Consider the following 13,346-nt stretch of genomic DNA (forward strand, 5'->3'; position numbering starts at 1 on the left):
TATGCACAGAATAAAAGCAAAGAGTCTGGGATGTTATAAAAAAGAAAATGGAGAGAGGCAAACAAATGCAGAAAAACATACTGCTAAGGGAGAGGGATAAAGTAATAAATGATCCACAGCACAAAGCAAACAATGTAAATGAGCATTTTTCAAGTATTGCAGAGAAGTTACGTCAAAAATTCCCCAAAACATATATAACACCTGTAAATAATGTTGCACTAAATACAATGATATTACTTCCAAACACAGAGAATGAAGTCAATAAAACTGTTCTGAAACTAAAGAATAAAAAGTCAGTAGGCTTAGATGAAATACGAATGTGTGTATTAAAGCAATGCATACATATTATACAAGGCCCCCTAACAAATGTAAGAAATGGATCCTTCACATCAGGAACATTTCCAGAGAAGTTAAAAAAGGCAAGAGTTGTACCCTTTCTTAAGAGAGGAGATGCAGAAGACATAGAAAATTACTGGCCCATTTCCCTACTGTCACCTTTCTCAAAAATAATAGAAGCAATTATGAAAGTCAGATTAATGACTTATCTGAATAAATACAATCTTTTAAGCAAATCACAGTTTGGTTTCTGAAGTGGCAAAAATATGGAGTCAGCCATAGTAGAATTCACAAAAGTTGTACTTGATGCTCTTTATAAAGATGAGTGTATCACAGGCATATTTTTCGATCTATCTGAGGCCTTTGATACAGTTTACCAAAAGATTCTATTAAATAAATTAGAAGCATTAGGAATAAGAGGAGCAGCTAATGACTGGTTTCGATCATATCTAGCAGATAGGGTACAAAGAGTAGAGATAACACATACTTCAAATAGATCCAAACATTTAGTAAAACACTTATCAGAACCAAAATACGTTAATATAGGGGTTCTGCAAGGTAGCATATTAGGACCAATAATATTCCTGATATTTATCAATGACTTTCCCAGTAGTGTTACTCATGGTGAAAAATTCTCTTTGCTCATGACAGCAATATTACAGTCACTCAGAAAACAAGAGAACTCTTCTCAGAGAAAGCAAATGAAACTCTCAAGGAAGTTAACAATTGGTCAGTGAGCAATAAAGTGACATTGAACATAAAGAAAACTAATTCTATGAATTTCAGTTTGAAGAGGGAAAATGACGATGTTAAATTAAATATAGATGGCACCTCTATAGGCTGTGTAACAAATGCAAAATTTCTAGGAATGAATATTGAATCTCAGTGAAAGTGGTATGAAGACACAAAGGTACCTGCAAACAGAATGTCATCAGCATGTTATGCCCTTAGAATCCTGTCATCAGTGTGTAACATGCAGTGTCTTTTAGATACATACTATTCATATGTCCATTGAATTCTTAGCTATGGCATTCTGTTTTGGGGAACACAAGCACAAAATATGAACACAATTTTAAAACTCCAGAAAAGAGACATAAAAATAATAACCAAAAATAGTAGCTGAGCTCATTGTAAAGAGCTGTTCAAAAAGCTGGGGATTTTAACTGCACCATGTGAATACATTTACCAGTCAGCTGTGCACATCAAAAATAACAATGGTAATTACTGCACAAACAGCTCAGTCCATGACCATGAAACAAGAGCTAGACTCAACTTACATTTACGAAGAAAAAATAAACATAAAACTCAAAACAGCATTTTCTCCTAAAGAATAAAACTGTATTATAAATTACCAAAAGAGATTAACGAAATTGTAAAAAAACACTTATTTAAAAAGGCAGCTTAAAAGCACCTGTTATGCAATACATTTTATACAATGAAGGATTACCTGAATAAAGCAGAGTAGGGGTTTGGTAAAAAAAATGTTATACAAATAATTAATAATAATGATTATAAAACTTCCAACATTCCACATAACACTTTTACACTATGTTTTTCTCCTTCTTTTTTCCTTTTCTATAAATACTTACCCCCAAGCTGTGCATGGCACAACACTAACACCTCTTCCTCTTTCTGAGTTCCACATCTGAGTCATTATAGATGGATGGTGCGCAGTGACTGATAGTAAGATAGGAGTGAACAGTGTGGCATTACATTATTTACAAAGTAATTTGTAAAAAAGTATTGTACACCAGTAGTAAATCTAATGATTGTCTAACTAGAAGTCTGTAAATTTATGTGTATACGAATTAGCTTATTTTAAATTGGTTTAAACTTGTAAATGCTTTGACATGTCCTACAACCTTGTAAAAAGAGATTCACGGATGAATAAAGCTACTACTACTACTACTAATAACTACTGCTACTACGCGAAGTTACCGCTACATCTATCGATGACTCTCCGTGCAATACCACTTGCTGCGTCCTCCGTACCAATGAATCTTCAGTCACACATTTCACTTGACATCGCATGTGCTCGTTCTTTTGATAACAAGCGCTGGTATGATAGTGAGTCAAATGCTTTCCGGAAATCAAGAAATACTGCAGCTACTTGATTGCCTTGATCCATGGCTATCAGTATGTCACGTGAGAAAAGTGTAAGTTGGGTTACACATGATCGATGGGTCCTAAATGTGTGCTCGTCGGTATGTAAAAGGTCATTCTGTTCGAGATACCTCATTATGTTTGAGCTCAGAATATTCTATAATATTCTACAATAAATGAATGTCACGAATATGAGACTGTAATTTAGCAGATCACTTTGGTTACCCTTCTTGCATACCGGTATCATCTGTGCTTTCTTCCAACCATTGGGACTACTGGGAAAGGTTTTTTCTTCAAGCAAAAACGGTACATTATAGTTAGAAGAGGGGCTGACTCAACCGCAAATCGGTATTGAATCTTACTGGTATTCCATAACGCTCTGGGGTTTTCTTCAGTTTTTCTATGGAGAGACCAAGGCTCGAATACAGTACGCAATTTCAGATGAGCATAGGTTGCAGTAGATAAAGAGCTTTGCACAGGATAGACTAGCGTACAAAAAGCACTCCGTCTTGAGGCCACGAGTGGCCTACCGGGACCATCCGACCGCCGTGACATCCTCAGCGGAGGGTGTGGATAGGAGGGGCATGGGGTCAGCAGACCACTCTCCCAGTCGTTATGATGGTATTCTTGACCGAAGCCGCTACGATTCGGTCGAGTAGCTCCTCAAATGGCATCACGAGGCTGAGTGCACCCCGAAAAATGGCTACAGCTCATGGCGGCCTGGATGGTCACCCATCCAAATGCCGACCACGCCCGACAGCGCTTAACTTCGGTGATCTCACGGGAACCGGTGTAGCCACTGCGGCAAGGCCGTTGCCAAGATAGACTAGGGTGCAGAGTTATATGAAACCAGTCATCAGAGTGAAGAACACAACAGGACAAAAGAACATATTTGCTAGTTTTCATTAGACGGATCCTAAGATAGAGTTAACACTAATAGCATTAAAGGCTACACAGGGTGAACATTAACAAAAAAGACAAACTGCAGAGAGGGATTCCTGGCTGGAAATGGAGGAAAAAATGTCCTATGAATATGTGTCCGGAAATGGACGGTGTGCATGTAACGACAACAAATCGTCCCTGAAAACAGTACATTGCATCCACGTCACAGCAGACGTTCAAAGCCGGCCGAAGTGGCCGTGCGGTTAAAGGCGCTGCAGTCTGGAACCGCAAGACCGCTACGGTCGCAGGTTCGAATCCAGCCTCGGGCATGGATGTTTGTGATGTCCTTAGGTTAGTTCGGTTTAACTAGTTCTAAGTTCTAGGGGACTAATGACCTCAGCAGTTGAGTCCCATAGTGCTCAGAGCCATTTGAACCATTTGAACCAGACGTTCAAAACGGCCTCCATGGGAAGCAAGGCATGCGTTCCCATGTCGCTTCATAGACTGCCGCACTCATAATCATTCTTTATCATGTTGGCGGGCCACTTGCGTGGAGGTTATACTGTACTGGGGTTAGTCTCAATATCTTGTGAAGCCCGTCCTCCAAATCTGGTGCACGCACAGTCCGCCGCCTCGCTGCACGTTCGTCTGTTTGAAAGGACCCACGATCACACAAACGCCCAAAAACGACTCGAAATGTTGTTTGATGTGGTTGGTGTCTATGAAGATCCTTGTTCTGCTATCGCCGTGCTGCCTCTCGATCGTTTCCATCTACTAGGCCTTACATGAACACGATCTCGGCTTGTTCTCGACATGAATACCGGACCACTCTGCTGATTAAAGTACGCTGCGGCAGTCTCACAGCCTGCAACTCACAAGAAATGCGCAGCACGTGGTCAGAGTCGGTTTATTAATATTCACCCTGTGTAATAAAACGTCGCAGTATTTGATTACTATATTTGAAAGTACGTAGTTCTTTATATACGGGGAAAAACATTGGATTTAAATCAGCTACAGGAAAAAAGAGGCATAAGGAGTGAATAGCACACGTCATCGTTTGCAATTCGCAAACGAAATTACTGAACGGATCACTGACAGCGAATTCCTTATTTGCCTAGAATTCACAGATTTGGAAAATACATCGCAATGATTTCGACAGAGATATCAGCACTCTTCTTAACACTTGACAAAAGGAACAGTGGTTACGATGAAACGCTCTTTCGGCGATAATGTCATTGAAGATAGATGACAACGTAGGATAAGGTAACGATGAGGAAGGAAATCGCCCATTTCAACTCGAAAGATTTTATCTAGTGACTCAAAATATAAAAAAGAAATAAATATCCTATCTGATCTGGTACCTGCAAAACACCACAAATGTCGTTATAACGCTCTATTTATAAACAAAGTTGCTGTACTATTGGTAGATAAAGATGAAGAACAGAAGATAGTGTTCTACGCTGTTGAGATAATCAAATGACTGAAGTATCAGAGCTTCATGTTTCATACGATCCTCCATAACATCCTCTTGCGTTACCAAGAGGAGAAAATGGGTATTATCTAACAATCGCAAAAATAAAACCGTATATTACATGCAGTTTTATGCTTGTAGGCTTATAATTACAATAAATAATGTGAACTGTCTGCATTACGTTAAGAATCTTCTCAGTCAGTATTGTATTGACATGACGGCCAACTTGATTACAGGAACATTAAATTACATTCGACAGAATCAAATCCAGTTACGAGCTGATGAATATATGCATCTGTAATATACAATTAACCAAGATGCCAATATCGAACCTGCCAATATTGGCCAACGTATTATACTACCATCTTATTTTACTGGTTCAGCATTACACATACACGAAAAAACATAAGACACCAGTTTTTTTTCTTTCACATTCATCCCTGAGAGGCAATAAACTGAAAACGAACTATTTAAACAACAAAAATCGTCAGACTTGAAACCACGCCTCGAGTTTTTCATTGGAAACGTAGTAAATTTGAAGGACAAACAACTGAACAGCAAATATTCAGTAAAGACAGTTGCTATACATCTAGTCTACAGTGGTGAAAGCGAGGATTGTCACGGGCTCATTTACTAATATGGTTGGATCCGAAAGTTCAGCCAGATGAAATCGATCCTGCCAGTTCCGCTGAACTTCCACACACGAGGCTCATTTTTTATTGTTGGAGATTGACTTTTAAAAATACGGTTCATGGTCCTTGCGGCGATCTCAATGCATCTTCACATAGCGTGGATAATGATGTGAAGTAAAACGTGTTGCAGCGCGGGGTAGCCGTGCAGTCTGAGGCATCTTGTCACGATTTGTGCGGCTGCCCCCGTCGGAGGTTCTAGTCCTTCCTCGGGCATGGATGTGTGTGTGTTGTCCTTAGAGTAAGTTAGTTTAAGTTAGATCAAGTAGTGCGTAAGCCTAAGGACCGATGACCTCAGCAGTTTGGTCCCATAGTCCTTACCACAAGTTTCCATTTCCGAAAGTATCCTCGCTCGTTTATACCAGAGATACAGACCGGTGGCGATGAATATCCAATCTATCATCGGGGTAGTCCTGAGGATGCAGGCCTGCTACTACTTTAAAAGTACGTGGGGTTGTAATGGATATACACTCCTGGAAATTGAAATAAGAACACCGTGAATTCATTGTCCCAGGAAGGGGAAACTTTATTGACACATTCCTGGGGTCAGATACATCACATGATCACACTGACAGAACCACAGGCACATAGACACAGGCAACAGAGCATGCACAATGTCGGCACTAGTACAGTGTATATCCACCTTTCGCAGCAATGCAGGCTGCTATTCTCCCATGGAGACGATCGTAGAGATGCTGGATGTAGTCCTGTGGAACGGCTTGCCATGCCATTTCCACCTGGCGCCTCGGTTGGACCAGCGTTCGTGCTGGACGTGCAGACCGCGTGAGACGACGCTTCATCCAGTCCCAAACATGCTCAATGGGGGACATATCCGGAGATCTTGCTGGCCAGGGTAGTTGACTTACACCTTCTAGAGCACGTTGGGTGGCACGGGATACATGCGGACGTGCATTGTCCTGTTGGAACAGCAAGTTCCCTTGCCGGTCTAGGAATGGTAGACCGATGGGTTCGATGACGGTTTGGATGTACCGTGCACTATTCAGTGTCCCCTCGACGATCACCAGTGGTGTACGGCCAGTGTAGGAGATTGCTCCCCACACCATGATGCCGGGTTTTGGCCCTGTGTGCCTCGGTCGTATGCAGTCCTGATTGTGGCGCTCACCTGCACGGCGCCAAACACGCATACGACCATCATTGGCACCAAGGCAGAAGCGACTCTCATCGCTGAAGACGACACGTCTCCATTCGTCCCTCCATTCACGCCTGTCGCGACACCACTGGAGGCGGGCTGCACGATGTTGGGGCGTGAGCGGAAGACGGCCTAACGGTGTGCGGGACCGTAGCCCAGCTTCATGGAGACGGTTGCGAATGGTCCTCGCCGATACCCCAGGAGCAACAGTGTCGCTAATTTGCTGGGAAGTGGCGGTGCGGTCCCCTACGGCACTGCGTAGGATCCTACGGTCTTGGCGTGCATCCGTGCGTCGCTGCGGTCCGGTCCCAGCTCGACGGGCACGTGCACCTTCCGCCGACCACTGGCGACAACATCGATGTACTGTGGAGACCTCACGCCCCACGTGTTGAGCAATTCGGCGGTACGTCCACCCGGCCTCCCGCATGCCCACTATACGCCCTCGCTCAAAGTCCGTCAACTGCACATACGGTTCACGTAAACGCTGTCGCGGCATGCTACCAGTGTTAAAGACTGCGATGGAGCTCCGTATACCACGGCAAACTGGCTGACACTGACGGCTCCGGTGCACAAATGCTGCGCAGCTACCGCCATTCGACGGCCAACACCGCGGTTCCTAGTGTGTCCGCTGTGCCTTGCGTGTGATCATTGCTTGTACAGCCCTCTCGCAGTGTCCGGAGCAAGTATGGTGGGTCTGACACACCGGTGTCAATGTGTTCTTTTTTCAATTTCCAGGAGTGTAGATAACAAGTGGAACGTTCCATACAATCCACTTTCACTAAGAAGTTTTAATGCACGTATAAAATGATACAGATGAGCTAACCGATTATACCAATGGCCATTATATATGTTCCTGTGAAGCAACGTGGTATCTTTAAAAAACGATTTATCACCGATTATCTACTGTGATACTCTTAGCAGTTCATCTAGAAAATCTGTTTTGTCGAGGAAACAAATTGTGCGACAAACCATTCTTTCAGCTTTTTCCGATCTCTGTTCAAAAGACGAGTTTACGAAGAATCTGTTGTACCGGCTCTTGGCACAGTTTATACAGTTTATCTAAATGAAAGTGAATGTTTCCTTTTACGTATTCTTTTACATCACGTTCATAGACCTACCTCATTTAAAAGACTGAAGACTGTTGATGGCGATGCTTATCCAGCGTTCCAAGCAACTTGTAGTGCATTAAATCGCCTGGAGAATGATGATGATTTCGATTATACTCTGGCACAGGCGGCAGTTTCACAGACGCCATGAAAAATGGAAAATTTATTCGCCATCATCTCAATCTTTTGTTATCCGTCTCAACCAATTGCTGTATGGGAGAGGATTTCCTCTGTGAAGTTAGTTAGCTGATTTTATTAATTATGCACACGATATACTTAATAAGACTCTTACTGAAATTGAAGACAAAGTTGTACGTCACGGTGATTTATGTAATTGTGGAATACCAACGCCAGTACGTGATGACCAACGTAATGGAAATACCTATGATATTAATCTCAGAAATTCGTACAATATTAACGAACTTCCAGATTAGATCAATATTAACCATCCGAAATTAATACGAACTCAGTGCAAAGCATATGACTGTATTACACAGGAAGTACGGGACAATATCTTGGAGACACTGGTTAAAGATTTTTGTTTAATCGATTTCTGGCATAAGTTCGATAAATATGTTGTTTAGATTCTTGTGTATCATCGGTCATCACTGCTACACTTGTAACGGGTGGAGAACTCTTCATTCCACTTCCAAATTACCCTTAGTGTTTCCTGTGGCTAAAGGTCAATATGTCCTATTCGAATAAAAAAGTACAGTCCTCTCTGGAAGTTTTTCTGAGAGGCGAAATTAATATTAGGTAGGAATGAACACGACACATCGAGCTCGCCCTGAACTATCGATCGTACTTTCACATGTCTTATATGATGTCATGAACTGATGAATGGCTTAACTTTTGTATTCGCTGACGAGTTTTCGGTAAAAGGGACAAGGACTGATATTATCAAAGACTGTCTTCAATCGTCAGCTAGTATGTACATCCGTTATTAATTTGAATTTAAGAATTAACATCATAGCACATTTTGAAGGTGGTAACATTCGATACCCATTGCAATTACTCGTTCTTGGAAGTGGCACAATAGCACATGAGCATGGTTATACACCAGTCGATGAGAAACTTTTAACGTTAAGCCAACAACTGATCTTCTAATTTCTGAAGATTTTTTTACTGTGAATTATATTTTACAGAATCCATACTATTGCTTTTGCGAAAGAACGATCATTACATCCCGAAACATTTCTGCATCTGATATAAACAATATCATTTTGGGGAAAGTAATAGGACAACGTAAGGAATACCAGTCGATCAGTGCTGTTGTCACCACTGAAGATGCACTTCATTATCGGCAAGAATTTATAAATTCACTTAATACAGCTGGCTTTCCGCCACGTAGTTTGAGCTTTAAAGTCAGTGTTCCAGTAATATTAGTCTACTACGCAGTCTCAATTCCACGAAACTTTGCAATGCTAACCATTTGATGATCCAAACTATGAGAAGTAATGTCACTGAAACTACTATCCCCACAGGTTCAGCATCGCGAGAGGTCGCTCTCAGACCCCCATATACCAATGATACCAACCAGTCTACCCATTCATTTTAAGAACCGACTCTAGTTCCCTAACAAATCTTCGATATCAATAATAACAAATAAAACATAAGGGCAGGGATTCAAATAGTTGGAATTAAGTTGCAATCAGGGTGTTTTTCGTATCGTCAGTATTATGTTGCCCTTTCACGAACTGGTAGCTCAAAACCTCGTTCATACTTTTCCCGCACTGTAACCCAAAAATGATAACTGTTGTATATTCTGAAGTTTTGTGATTGTATTGTGGGAAAATAAAAATTTTAAGTCTTAAGACAATAGATACAAAATCTGTAACAAAGTAGTCTTTTTCATTCATATTCTATAAATCTTACTATGATTTAGAGTTCCATAACTTTAAAGGGGCCGAAATCGCAACGAGGTACCGAAGGTTGCGTCCTGACGTAATTCTCAAGGACGCCCCAGATTAGGACTCAATCCCTTTCTCACACACACTTATCAATAGCGAAGCGTTGCCAAGTTCGCTAGTGAATCATAAATTGCATACAAAAATTTTACACAATTAAATAATACACTTTCGGCTTTTAATCCGAAGACTGCTCTAAAATTCTTTTTTTGTGGATTAGTTATCACAACGCTTGCTCTGGTAGAGCTCGCATCATGGATGCCGCCTAGGGGCTTATCTGTCTTAAAAACAGTCCTGTGCGGGAGTAATTACACGTTTACGAGCCTTGTAGTAAGGTAAGCCACAATCCAAATGGCCTCCTGCCGTCACCGATAATTGCTTTGCACTAGCAAATAGCGGTTCATACTCGTATACTTGCCGCCATTGTGACACTGTGCTGTGTTCACCGTGTCTGACCTCTGCTTGTGGTATCTAGCTATTGTATAGTGGTTGTTCTAAAGACTTGGCTTAGGCCTTGGACATGCGCATACGCATTCTTTTGCGGAATTTCTCTGAGATAACTACAACTTGATACAATTTCGTCCATCAGACGTCCCACTGCAGATGACTTACACATGCGATGAATTCATTAAATCAATATGTTTCACTTCTTCAGTTACAAAATACCTTACAAAGATACAACTGTCTTCAACTACATTTTCTGAAATACATTGGAGTGACTAAATTCATGTGATACACCCTAATAACGTGTCGGCCTTTCTTTTGCCAGGCGTACTGCAGCACCTCGACATGGTAGGGTCTCAACAAGTTGTTGGATGTCCGCTGCAGAAACAATGAACCTTGCTGCCTCTATAGCTGTCCATAATTGCGAAAGTGTTGCCGGTGGTTGATTTTGTGCACGAACTGACATTTCGGTTATGTCCCGTAAATGTTCGATGGGATACATGTCGGATGATCTGGGTGGACAAACCATTCGCTCAAACTGTCCAGAATGTTCTTCAAAACAATCGGGAACACTCGTTGGGCGGAGCCGTGGAGCATTGTCTTCTTTAAAAATCCCATCGTTGTTTGGGAACATAGCGTCCATGAATGGATGCAAATGGTCTCTCAATAGCCTAACATCCAGAGGACCCAGTCCATTCCAAGTAAACACAGCCCACATCGTTATGCAGACACCAACAACATGCACAGTGCCTTGTCCATGGCTTCGTCCGCTCAGGCCACACTCCAGCCCTATCATCCACTCTTACCAACTGAAATCGGGACTCAACTGAACAGGCCACGTTTTCCCACTCGTCTAGGATCCAACCGATACGGTCACGAGCCCAGGAGAGGTGCTGCAGGCGATGTCGTCCTGTTAGCCAAGGCACTCGCGTCGATCGTCTGCTACCATAGCCCATTAACGTGAAATTTCGCCACACTGTCCTCACGGATAGGTTAGTCGTACGTCCCACACTGACATCTGCGTTTACTTCTCGCAGTGTTGCTTGTCTGTTAGCACCGACAACTCTAGGCAAATGCCACTGCACTCGGTCGTTAAGTTAAGGCCGACGGCAACTGCGCTGTCCATGGTGAGAGGTAACGCCTGAAGTGTGATAGTCTCAACTCACCCTTAGCACTCTGGAACGCAGAATACTGGATTCTCTAACGATTTCCGAAATGGAACGTCCCATGTGTCTAGCACTAATTACCATTTCGCGTTCAAGGTCCGTTAATTCCTGTTGTGCGATCATAGTCACGCCGAAAACATTTTCACATGAATCATGTGAGTACAGATGACAGCTCCGCCAATGTAATTACCTTTTATACCTTGTGCATGCGATACTTCCAGCACCTGTATGTGTGAATCACTATCCCGCGACCTTTGTCACCTCACTGTAAGTTCACCTAAATATGGTAGCCGAATGCGCTTCTTGTCGCCACGCCCATATCCCACGGGGTGGAATATGTGCACCCCAACTGTCTGTGTAATGTTACTCGTGTGAAACTGAGCACAAGTTTTCTAAATGTTATCGAATCGTGAGGCGGCATTTGGGTAAGAGCCCAGTGTTCACCTAGTAGGACGTGAAAAACTGCCTAAGAACCGCATCCAGGATAGCCAGTATACCGAGCCTCCTCGTTAATCCTCTGGGCAGATTCAACCAGGGCTGGCGGACCTCCCCATTCCCGAAGCGGCGCTTTAACACGCGCAGCTGTCTGTTGAGGCAACTGATACAAACTGTTACGATAAACTCAAATTTATTTCTCTCACTCGCATACAGGCGAGGTGCAGATGAGACGGAAACAGGAAGAGTCCCTGCTTTTCCTCGTCCTCGTGGGCCAAAACAGAAAAAAAATTTCCATTCCTGTTTCGGCAGCCGCCGTCTTGTTAAGAGAAGTGATACATTCGGAAGGCACGCAAAGTTCACACAAAACCCAATAACGTTCACTGTGTTTGAAATATTGGTGCCTGGCCATGATTTATTTTAAAGAAAGAAAGTCGCTATAAGCGTGAATAGACAGGGTGACATGTAAAGTGCTAGTACAGTTATAGACCGAAATGACACATCGTAAACCGGTTCACAGTAGCATGGTCAGCGCAAATAACATACACAAACCCAGTCCAGGTTGCGCAAGGATCGTCATGCATTGACTGATCCGACGGAGAGTTTGAGTGAGCAGCGTGAACTGTGACGAACGCAAACTGAAGTTCTCAGGCTGCGACGGTGGCTTTCCCCGGCAGCGCGACGCTACAGGACACTTCCACTGTGCGTGGCTCGAGTTCATCCCGCCGTGGCCAGCCGGCCAGTACCCTGAGGATACAGACCGTCCCCAGGTTTAAGCCGTCGTCAGTCGAGATATCAGTACTGATGCGGCACACCATCGTGTAGTTACGATATACACGGACTAGGCACATTAATGTGGCTACCGCCTTTGTTCGACGTCAACGTGCACAAACAGCCGGTGGCTGTACTAGTAGTGGAGAGTGTATAAAGCGTGTTGGGGATGAACAGTGCAGTTGTTGTCGTAATGCACAAATGGAGCGATTTATCGGAAGTCCAAAGGGTATCATCATTGGCTTTTGGGACAAGCGTGGAAGTATTTCCGAAATGTCTAAGTTTGTATCCTGTTCGTGTGTCACCGTGGTTGAAGTAAACCGTGCGTGGCAAAATGGCGCTATACGAAACCGGACCCGAGGACACTCTGGTGCACCACGGGCCATAAATGACGTAGATGAAAGACTGCTGTGGAGATGTGTACCGGAGAGTAGACTTGGAACTGTTGAACAACTGACAGCTCAAATGAACTAAGGCGCTACCAGCAGTGTATCCTCAATGACGATTAAACGATTGTAGCTGCGTATGGGCCTTCGCAGCAGGCACCTGGTTCGTGCACCCTTTCTGAATGCCGTACATCGGCGACGAAGGCTGGAATTTGCACGCCAGTGCCACAGCTGCTGACTGGTGACAGGTTGTCTTTTAAGATCAATCGTTCTTTACCCTGTCAGACATATGGTCGTTGGCGTGTACAGCGTGAAACGTCTGAAAGCAAAGGGTCCAAGTTGGAGGATAGAGCATTATGGTCTGGGGAATGTTTTCGTGGTATTCTGGAAGGCACGAGGGATGAACATAAGTGTGCATCTATCCTCTGAAACCATGTCCACACCCACATATAGTTTGTTCACCTCGGCTCGATGTCATCTTGCAGCAGGACAATGCAATG

At 43.2% G+C, this 13,346-nt stretch overlaps 1 protein-coding gene and 1 pseudogene across 1 annotated transcript in view; one reads left to right on the plus strand and one right to left on the minus strand.

Moving 5' to 3' along the window:
* LOC124622546 (nose resistant to fluoxetine protein 6-like) overlaps positions 1-13,346 on the plus strand; it is a 381,634-nt gene that overhangs the window by 239,583 nt on the left and 128,705 nt on the right. The gene's annotated exons all lie outside the window — the stretch shown is intronic.
* LOC124623532 lies at positions 3,140-3,257 on the minus strand (annotated as a pseudogene).

This window comes from Schistocerca americana, chromosome 7 (assembly GCF_021461395.2).
Source record: "Schistocerca americana isolate TAMUIC-IGC-003095 chromosome 7, iqSchAmer2.1, whole genome shotgun sequence".
NCBI lineage: Eukaryota > Metazoa > Arthropoda > Insecta > Orthoptera > Acrididae > Schistocerca > Schistocerca americana.